The sequence below is a fragment of the Vespula pensylvanica genome, chromosome 6, assembly GCF_014466175.1.
Source record: "Vespula pensylvanica isolate Volc-1 chromosome 6, ASM1446617v1, whole genome shotgun sequence".
Taxonomy (NCBI): Eukaryota; Metazoa; Arthropoda; class Insecta; order Hymenoptera; family Vespidae; genus Vespula; species Vespula pensylvanica.
Genome location: NC_057690.1, coordinates 810,774 through 821,145, shown reverse-complemented (window position 1 = coordinate 821,145; position 10,372 = coordinate 810,774). Strand labels below are relative to the sequence as shown.

Here is a 10,372-nt window from a genome sequence, read left to right as displayed (position 1 = left end):
CGAGCCATCCGCTTTTCGAATCTAACGAAAAGAAAAATTTAAAAAGATTCTTTTCCTTCGAATTGAATGGAGACGAAAGTTTACGCGAAATATAATATTAAAAAGCTTTAATCAAATAATCTTTAATTAAATAGGATCGTGAACATTCTTACGCACCGCATGTACGTACATAAATATGAAATTAAACTGTATCTTTTATAGTGGTCGCTAATGACTTATAAACTGATATGCGACTTTATTAAATAAATTAATTAAATAAAAAAAAAAAACAAGAAAAAACAAGAAAAAAATATTTATAAAATATTCGCTAAATTATTCGATGTATATATGTACGTGTGTGTGTTTGTGGGTGTTGGGAAATTTCCATCAAATTGAATCGAATGATCGATAGATAACAACTCCATTAATTATCTGTCATTCGAATTGAAGAATTTCTTTTTCGCTAATACTCATCGAAATAAAATAAAAAGGAGAGAACGCGAGAGTTACAAGTACACGCACAAATCACGAACACGCATACACACACACACGCGCGCGCGCGCACGCACGCACACACACATACGTACACATAAGTAGAACGTCCAATTTATTTCTATCGATTCGATCGAAGGAATTGAAACTGAACGCGAAGGGAGTGAAATAAAATGGCAATTTCCAGCAAGAACTTGAAGATATATCGTTTCGATAAAGAAAACTATTTTCTTTTCATCTCCCTCTCCCTCTCCCTCTCCCTCTCTCTTCCTCTCTTTGTCCGCTCGCATATGAACTTTCTTCTTCTTCCATCGCTTATTAAACAAAAGAATCAATAAATTTGAGTTACGTTTTATTCCTATAAAAGTCCGAACTATTTTTTTCTCGGAAAATATGGCCAAGAAAAAAAAGATAAAAAGAAAAAGAAGAAGAGAGAGAGAGAGAGAGAAGAGAGAGAAGAGAGGAGAGAGGAGAGGAGAGAGAGAGAGAGAGAGAGGAACGCAAGTACGTAAGCAACGAACAACGAATCTGCGAGCAACATCTTTAAAAGCATTATGCAAGAACTCTTTCGAGGCCGGTCAGTACACCAGTCTGCCAGGGTGACGTAAATCGCGATTCGAGGTTATTAATACTGCGCGAGGAGAGAAATTTTCGCGGCGAGAAGTAGTCGACGAAGTGAAAAGGACAGTCGAAAGAGAAGGGAGAGGAAGAGGAGAAAGAGGAAGAGGAGGAGGAGGAACGTTTCGTGTCACCTGTGTGAGTCCACCTACGTACGTACGTACGTGCATACATACATACATATATATGTACGTACATACATACGTATGTACGTACGTACGTACATTACATATACGAATATCATACACATACATATATATTTACTACGTACGTACGTGTCACTTTTAGCAGTCCTAAGAGATCGGATGGAAATTGCTTGAAACTCTTTCAAAGAGAGGGAGAGAGAGAGAGAGAGAGAGAGAGAGAGAGAGAGAGAGAGAGAGAGAGAGAGAGAGAGAGAGAGGAGAGAGTGGGAGAGAGAAAAAGAGGGAGATAAGAAGAAGAGCGCAAACTCGGTCGGTAGATCGAGAAAAGCGAATCTAGGGTACTCGGAGTAAACGCAAAATTAGGTCCTAGACCGTCCCTACGAAGTAGGTCACAACGGCACAGGCGCACGGAGTAGCACATACATGAAGAGTGGATAGTGCGTGTCAAAGCACCTACTATATGTAAGTATTTATATACATATATATATATATATATATATATATATAAATACACATAATATCGTCTGATATCGGTGTAATCACGACGTACCGATGCGAACGAAACGACCCAATAATGATAATAATAATCAACGCAATTAACGTGATTTATATAATGCATACATAGGAAATAAATATATTTCGAATAATCGAGACAATTTTACGGCATTGCTCGTTAAAGTATATTGAATCAATACGTTTAACAAATATTTATCTTCATGAAATATTTGTAAGTGTTACTCGAAATGTTAGATAGGTACGCGTTAAAAGGTGACACGGTAATTAACGCGACAAGAGTTAGCAACGATTAATTAATCCTTCTGTTAACGAACTTGCGTTTATCCATCAACGTACAGTAGAGCCCGATACTACCATCTTCGTCATCGCTTCGAAGCTAACATGGACCTAACTTAAGAGCACTAAGGAGAGCAAGCAGGTGTCGATAAAAGGTGTCTAGCTTCAGCTTCGAGTTACCACGATTGTTTGTCCATTTTGTGTGTACACATATGTATATGTATATATAGATGTGTGTACATATGCGTCCATATATGCGTACGTACGTATGCGTATGTGTTTGTGTATATGCACGTTGCCCGATCATAGAACAATGCTCGTGTAAGAAAACAGACTTTCTTACTTGATCGACCACGATTACACACATTCGCATGGATACTATACACACATACATATAGATATGGATACACGAAGCGTATATACGAGATATCCCATCTTAATCGATCAAACATCATTGATATCGTTAATGTTTATGTACGCTTCACGTTCGAACGAATGATTTTCACGAACACCCACCTACTTCGTTTTTCCACTTTCTCCTTCGATAATACTTCTGTATCACTATACTAATATAAACATATGTAAATATAAATTTCTATCCATTACTATACGAGATAATAATTATGATATATCGTATGGGGACCGATTGAAATTAGACACCTTCTACAACACATAAGTAATACCTAGTGTTCGTATCTACCTAACGTCGAGCCGTGAAAGTACGGAATAAACGATGCCGCGGTTAGTCCGCGAAAGTCGGTGTGTAAACAAGTCGATGGGACTAATTAATTAGTCGATAAAACGCCGATAAGTAAGTCATAGTTATCGAGACACGCGGAGAGAGAAAAAAGGGATATCTAAATCGTTCCTATTTAGTCTTCGCGCTTGCTCGCTTGCTTGCTTACTTTTAAAAAATTACTTGAGAATCGATAGAAATTACGACAAAATAAAAAGAATAAGATGATTTTTTTGTATACCTTGTAGCCCGTCGAATTAGCATGGAAACAAGAAGAAAGCTCGCAAGAAATTTTCTCACAATCGTCTCTCGACGTATCATCAACAACGTCCGCCGTTGTAAACCGTTGTCCCGATGAAGTTTCCAACGAAAAGTACAATTCTAATATATCGCAGAATTTCAATTCGCGATAAGGATATGTATAATAATATTAAGGATCCAACGCGAAGTAGAAAGGAATAAAAGGTAAACAGGATAAGTCGACCTATGTTTACAACGTCCTTCAAGGTTTCCACAGTAGATTCGTACTGCTTCCAATTCGATCTAATCGTCGATCTTTCTCAATATTTAAGAAAAATTTAACAAAAATTATATCTAGAATTTTATCTAGATCATATATACGCTTCAAAAATATTAACTATAATGAATAATTATAATTATTATATATATATATGTATATATATATATATATGATGAGCGTGTAAAAAATTAGAAATTAAATTTTGATTAAAACGAAATAAATATGCTAATATATGTATATATATATATATATATTAGATCGTTGTCTTTTGTTTATAATATATCCGGTACAGTACGGTACGATACGGTATGTTACGAAATCTAACGGCTGATACTATCATTAATAAATATATGTACTTTTAATTAATTCTCATTTAAGGTCGATCAGTCCGATCTCCGTAATTTACATTACAGGAATTGCGTGTGACCAGGATTTGAAACTGACAAGCGAAAACAAACGGAAGGAATGTTTGCGAACGTTTACATCGAAACAATGTAAAGTAATTTTCAAAATCAATATGGTCGTACAGAACAATCGAGAACAGATGGCCGAATTGAAGTGTGAATCAAACTCTAAAATTCTCCTTCGTTCGGGTATCCGAGATGTGTTTCGATCGATATTATTTTATAAAATAAAATTTAAAAAAAGAAAGAAAGAAAAAGAAAAAAATCGATATAAAAGCGTATAAAAGAAGAAAGTTGGAATTTTATCGTAACACTTTTCTATCATACTCAGACTGATGACGGACACGAAAGTTGAAGAAAAAAAAAGAAAAAAAAAAGCAAAAAAATTGGCCGATCTCTCGATATCTTCTTCCGGTTGGAAGCAAAGTCGAGTCTTATACTCGACTCGATTCGATTCGACTCGACTCGACTCGACTCGACTCGACTCGCTTCACGATTCACCAACGAGACACGACGACTCTACTACTTATACTTACTACTCAGGAAGAATCGACGAATGTTACGACAGCAAAACTCGAGAACACGCAGTCGATCGTTCGCTTTTGTAACGGTTTTAGCTTCGCGATCGATAAACTTGCGACCGTTAAAGACATCGATATCATTATCGATGGTCCTTTCTTCGAACGAGAGGGGAAGGGTGGAAATCGATGAAGGGAGGTCACTGCCTTTTCATTTGACCTTAGACTATTGAAACGAGCTACGATTATTGTAACTTGTCATTTACAATTATATATATATATATATATTATTCTAGAATTATTATAATATTAATACTAATAATAAATTAATATTATTGTAAATTAATTGTATTGTTATAATTTAAATTATAATTATATAATGATTATATAAACAAATGTATTATATATGAAATTGAATAAATTTATATATTCGATCGATTAAACGTTTTTCCTTTTTTCTTTTTTTCCATTGCGAGCATCAATTCTAGCGATATTAATTCTTCATAAAAAAAAAAAAATGCTTCGATCATCGTTATTAAATGAACACAATGGTATAAAAGGCAGCAAGTGGGCGGACTTTTGCGAAAATGATTTCGATTGGAATGATACGAGAAAACGTGATGGTATACTAATCGGTCAATAGAGAGATACGATACCAATGGGGATAGCTAAACAAATAGATATTAGATATAAGGATAGAAATAGATGGATTATTCGACGGCCCAGGTGAATTTTTTTTTCGACGAATCACCACGAACGAACGAACGAACGAACGACGAATAGCAGAGAGCAATAAAACAAATTCGTTAAATATACGTTTACTTATTTCGTTAAAGATCTATCAAATATTTCTAAAATTGCTTCATCGATTTTTTTTTTGTCAATTACGATGATAATACACATATACACGTACTTACACACGCATGTACAATATGTACGTTCATATCGAGCTTGTAAAAATGATTATGTTTTAAAAATGATTTACACGAACTTTACACGGCTCGAATTAAAATTAATTTAAGCGAAAATAAATAAAAAGCGAAAGAGAGAGGGAGAGAGAGAGAGAGAGAGAGAGAGAGAGAGAGAGAGAGAGAGAGAGAGAGAGAAGTAGACAGACAAACGGAAAGAGAAAGAAAGAAATGTTAGGGTCACATTGTATATGCATTTATTTCGAGCTTGAAAGAAAGATTATGTTTTAGAAACGATTAACACAACCTTTACTTGACTCGAATGAAAATTAATTAAAACGAAGAAATGCATAAAGAGAAAGAGAGAGAAAATTGTTAGGGTCGCATTGTTTATACATTTAATTCGAGCTTGAAATAAAAGATTATGTTTTAGAAACGATTAAAACAAATTTTACTTGGCACGAATTAAAATTAATTAAAGCTAAGAGATACAGAAAAAGATATATATACATATATATATATAGAGAAAGAGAGAGAGAGAGAGAGAGAGAGAAATATTAGGCTCTGGCGTACGTACAAGGTCTTTTACCAAACGTAGGTCGAGAATCTAGTGAAGGCTAGATGTTAGAAACTCGAAGGGATACTCACAAACGCGTGTTAGAACGTGCTAGCACGTAAGCGAGCACACGCACGCACACACATGCATATAAACTCACACACAAAGAGGCACGAGCGTATTGACCGTCGAAATTGCCTTTGTTCTCTCTCTCTCTCTCTCCCTCCTTCCTTCTACCCCTCTCCCTCTTTCTCCCTCTCACTGTATTTCTTTCCTTTTTTCTTTCTTTCTCTAACTCTAAGAATCGTCTTCTTCCGTTCAAAAAATAAGGAAAAGGAAGAATCGCGTCTCGACTTTCGTAGTTCCTCGTATAAAGCACGTAGAGAGATAGATAAGGATCGTCTTCCTGGGTGAACGGACGACGAACGATTTTATAATACTTCACGGTCTCGAATTATTAGGGACTAGAAAATAAATAAATATTAATTTTGTACGTACGTATATAATACATCGTAGATACATATGTATCGTTAAGACGGTATCGTCGCGTCGCGTCGAGCCGAGTCGAATCGAGTCGGCGTTGCGTTGCGTTGCGTTGCGTTGCGTTGCGTTACGTTTCAATATTTCTCCGAACTAAAATTAATTCTATGATATATAATAATAATAGTTAACGTATAACACATATTATCCAGTCGAACATGTTAGTCGACTTTGAACTATTTCTTCGTAAACAATAAAGTTTAATATCAACGGTAGGTCGAAAGGTATATCGTATCGGAGTAAAGGAGGGAGAACAAGGTGGGGAAGAAAGGAAGGATGGAGAGAGAAAGAAAAACAGATGGCGCGTTGTTCGGGCCGATCCGTAGAGCCATACAAGGACGAAAAGATCGAATCTTCGTCGATTCGAAGGATCGAAAGACGAGAGAGATAGGGAAACTCGAGTGCCGTGCCATGAGTGATGAAAGTCAACGCCGCGACAAGAGAAAGAAACGCTGAGAGAGGGCAATATGAGGAAGGAAAAAAAAAAGAAAGAGAGAGAAAAAGAGTAAAAAAAAAAAAAGAAAAGAAAAAAGGAGACGAATAAAAATAAAAAAAAAGCACTCGTCGTTGTTATCCTCCTTTTTCACCTCCTCCTCCTCCTCCTCCTCCTCGTCGACAACGACAACGACAACGACAACGACAACACGACAACGACGTCGTCGTCGTCGTCGTCGTCGTCGCGAGAGTGTCAAGCTCCCTGTGGCTACTCTCTACGTTCGGCTGTATCCCCTCTCCACCCCACCCCTCCCCACCCCCTTTCCCTACCGGCTCAGAAGAAACCGCTCGAGTTCCACACACGCGGGCGGCGGCAAGCACACGCACACAGAGACATATACATACACGCTTACGTACGTAGGTACGTACGCACGCACACAGACATTCTCCAGAGGCAAACGATTTTTTTTTATATATACTTACTGCGACGGCTAGTGACGTGTACACATATAGAGAGAGCAGAGAAGAGAAGAACACATTATAAACGCGCACACATACACATATTACACATATTTAAACTCTACTCTTACGCGCACGCTATATCACCCGGGGGTCTCCTCTCTTTTTCTCGGCAGCAGCTTCTTCTTTTACTACTGTCTCTATCGCGGGTATACTAAATTTCATCTATGTAATTTCCTCTAATGAGAGTGTGTGTGTATATATATATATATTATATTATATTATATTGTTATATTATATTATATATATATTTTCTTTCTCTTTCCTTTTTTTACGTTTTCGATAACTATTATACTATCGCTAAGTTTTTATTATTAACTGGACGAACGTATTACCGCACTACTACCGGACGTTATACACACAACCTACTACTATCGTCATCGTCGCACTTTTTTGTCCCGAGGAAGAAGAATAAGAAATAACTATGTATATGAGCAACGTGTCCAAAAATGATGAATACGTACGCGTCGTCGTAAAGATGCATACATGCGGAATTAGCACGGTTGCATTTAAAAGGCAAACTCGACGCGTCGTCGTCGTCGTCGTCGTCGTTGTCGCTTCGTGATCGTGATCGTGATCCTGATCGTCGTCGTCGTTGTCGTCGTCGTCGTCGTCGTCGTCGTCGATGATGATGATGATGATGATGATGACAATGACGGTCACGATATAGGTATCGATATCGATGTCGGTGGTGATAGTGGTAGCTGTGATAAAGGTGGTGCTCGAAAGGATGACGCACTAACACAAAGCACAAGCAAGGACGATACGTATGTAGAGACGAGCGACGAGGTGCTCTAAACGGCGAACCGGCGGTTTCGTCGTGTGTCGAGACGACGGACACCCGGCTGGTGGTGATCGCGTACCTTGCTGTTGCCGCTGTCCGCACATCGGTAGCCGCGCGAGTGTGCGAGCGTAGTCTCTCTCTCTCTCTCTCTCTCTCTCTCTCTCACGCGCGCGCGCGAACGAGCGAGCGCGCCCGACCGCGTTCTCTTTCTCTCTTGCTCTTGCTCTCTATCTCTCTCTTTCTCTCTCTCGCCTTTACTCCTAGCTAGCTAAGCTAGCTAGCTAGCTAGCTAGCTTTCTTGCTTCGCTCGCTGGCTTGCCTGGTTTGCTTGTCTCTGCTTGCTTGCTTGCTTGCTTACTTGCTTGCTTGCCTTCTTTCTTTCTTTCTTTCTTTCTTTCCTTCTTTCTTCCTTTCTTTCCTTCCTCTTCTTTCTCTTTCTCCTTCTCCTTTTTCCCGAGAGAAGCTCTTCTTCTCTTTCTCTCTCTCTCTCTGTGTCGCTAGCGCCGCGACGAGCTCCCTCTCGCTCCGCGTGCGTTCGTCAGTAACCTACAAAGCGGTGGCGGCGGCCATTCAGGATTACGGGACTCTGTCCGCCTTCGTCCAAGCGAGAAAAAGAAAGAAAGAGAGAAAGAGAGAGAGAGACAGATAGACAGACAGAGGGAGAGAGAGAGAGAGAGAAAGAGAAATTAAGTTAGAAGCTACGTCGTTGACGTCGTCGTCGTTCCTCTTCCTCCTCCTCCTCTTTTTCCTCTTCTTCTGCTTCTTTTCGTCCTCTTCTTTGTCGTTCGTGCCAGTCACTTTGCTCTAACTTTTTTCACTACTTCTATTTCTTCTTTCTCTTCTTACTCTTCTTTCCTCGTACGAGTCCTCCTCGCGGGAGCTCAAGACGCGTTGCTTCCTCTCGCCAGGCACGCCGGCGACCTCGCCAAGCCGATTATACTCCTCTCTCTCTCTCTCTCTCTCTTTCTCTCTCTTTCTCTCTCGTCCCGCTGCACACAAGCACGCACGCACGCACGGACGGACGAACGACGAACGAACGAACGAACGAACGAACGGACGAACGGACGGACGAGCTACGAACGAACGCACGCACGAGATACGATACCAGAAAGCGATCCACGCTAGCAAAAGCAAAGTTCTCGCTCGTTGCTTCGTTGCTATACTACCGCTGCCTTTCTCGATGGCTAGAGCTCAGCTTTTTTTTCTCTCTCTTCGATTTTCCCTACCGTTTGAATCTCTTCTACCACACAACAGCCAGCGAACACCACACGTATTATACACGTATTATACACACTCGCGTTACGCGACTCGTCCTTCCTAAAACTCTCTCTCTCTCTCTCTCTCTCTCTCTCTCTCCCCCTCCTCCGGCTTTCTCTCTCTCTCTCCTTGTTCCTCTTCCTTCTCTTCTTCTTCCGTCTCCTCCTTCTTCCTCTTCTTCTTCTTCTCGTCGTCGTCGTCTCCTTTATCCGTAAAGGAGACGACGATGTCGCGACACCCGTACGAGGAAAAGACACCCGTACTACTCTCGCCGCGACACCGCTCACCGTTCTGCGTTCGACAGAGCGCACCCTCCGACCAAAACCGAACGGAGAGAGAACGTGCGACGGAGCGACCGAGAAAGAGAAACGGAAAGAGAGAGAAAAGCGACCAGGGATTGGAAGACGCTACTAACTGATCGCGGCTTTTCGGATATATCCCACGACCACCACTGAGGATTAAAATGTACACTTGAGCGATTGGATGAACGACGACGACGACGACGACGACGAAGATGACGAAGATGACGACGACAACGACGACGACGACGACAATAACGATAACGACGAAGACGACGACGACGATGATCACTACGTCGACGACGAAGACGAAGATGAAGACGACAACGACGACGACGACGACGACGACGACGACGATGGGTGTGCGATCATATCCAAGGCGGCCTCCACAATCTTATTAATATATCCTCGAGATTACGCGAATAGTACGTGATAATTCGGCACCTTCCTCTTTGCACTCCTAAAACGTACGATATTTACCCATTTGTGACGGATTTTCCGCACAAGATGATCATCGACATTAACGACCCAGTCCCCCACCTATTACCACATACAGACATTACCACACTTCGATTTTTCAATATGGCGGCGCGCCCTCGTCGGATACCAGATGCGGCGTACGTAGGAAACTTTGGCGTCCTCGTCGCCGTATCTCCGTTCGCCATTGGTCCCCTCTATCTGGCGCGAACTTTCGAATCGAAATTATCCGCTTCTCCTTTACGAAGAAAATAACGATCGATTCTTGGACACTTTACTCTTCCGTACAATTTCGAACGATAACTTTTATTCTCTACGTGGGAGACGCATAAACGTTAACGTCACGAGGAATCTATCGACGGATGGAATTAAGGGTAATTCATTGAACGTGA

At 40.4% G+C, this 10,372-nt stretch overlaps 1 long non-coding RNA gene across 1 annotated transcript; it reads left to right on the top strand.

Annotated features, from left to right (window-relative positions):
• The first annotated feature begins 1,475 nt into the window (after positions 1 to 1,475).
• LOC122629934 lies at positions 1,476 to 4,046 on the top strand. The gene is made up of 3 exons (XR_006327377.1): positions 1,476 to 1,697; positions 3,012 to 3,228; positions 3,697 to 4,046. It is a non-coding gene; the product is annotated as an uncharacterized LOC122629934 (long non-coding RNA).
• Positions 4,047 to 10,372: the final 6,326 nt, after the last annotated feature.